Below are 931 nucleotides of genomic sequence, written 5' to 3' on the forward strand. Positions count from 1 at the left end.
GTGGGGTGGGGAAAAGGGGTTGCTGCCGTTGACCCCCAAATTGCTCAGAGACCCCAAATTGTCCTGAGGGCCCTGGGTTGCCAAAAGCGGCCTCCAACTGCCCCAGGGGCTCCAAGGAACACCAAAATAGCCCAGGGACCCCCAAATCACTCCAAGGGACCTTAAGCTGCTGAACCCCAAACCTACTAGATCCCGGGATCTTTGTTGAGGGTCCTGTCTCCTCCCCGGTAAAGGAGCTGGCTGGGGGGCACCCTGTGGCACGTGAAGAGGAGGGAGAAAAAGAGGGGACACCCCCCACCCCACATGGTGGCACTCTCATCCAGAAACTGCCCAGGGTGGCTCAGTCAAGACAGAATTAGACCTCTCTATCTGAGGGTCCGGGGTTCAAGCCCCTGCTCAGGGGCTGCCCCCTCTTTTGGGGCTGGGGGGGCCCTGTCCCAGTGGTGACAGGCCCCTATGGGCCCGTAGAGCACAGTGCCTATGTATGGGGGAACTGCTAAGTCCCAGCCTGAACCACTGATTGAGCACCTGGAGCAAAGAGCCAGCCAGCCCTGGGAGCACAGGTGAAGGCAATTCACCTGGGTGATGGGAAGCCAGGTTCCACCCCGCTTAGGCCTCATTTAAGGGCTGGCTGCCACTGAGGAAGGATCTCTTTCTGGAGATCCCTCCTTGGTTGGAAGCCTTTCCCAGTGAATCCAGAATCTTCTGACACAGGTGAGCCAGCTAATTCCCTTCCCTTGTAGCACCTTGCTGTTGTGCTGGTCTTTATTTTGTAAAGCCTTTTCTGTTGTGTTGGTCCTTCTCATTGCTACAGCTCCCAAACCCCCCAGGGGGGGAAACCCTCAGAAAAAAAACACACATGGTGGTTGGGGCATTCACAGATTTTAATTTAGTTGTTTTCCTAGAGATAAAGAGGGGGAGGAGGAGGAGG

The sequence above is a fragment of the Numida meleagris genome, chromosome 6, assembly GCF_002078875.1.
Source record: "Numida meleagris isolate 19003 breed g44 Domestic line chromosome 6, NumMel1.0, whole genome shotgun sequence".
Taxonomy (NCBI): Eukaryota; Metazoa; Chordata; class Aves; order Galliformes; family Numididae; genus Numida; species Numida meleagris.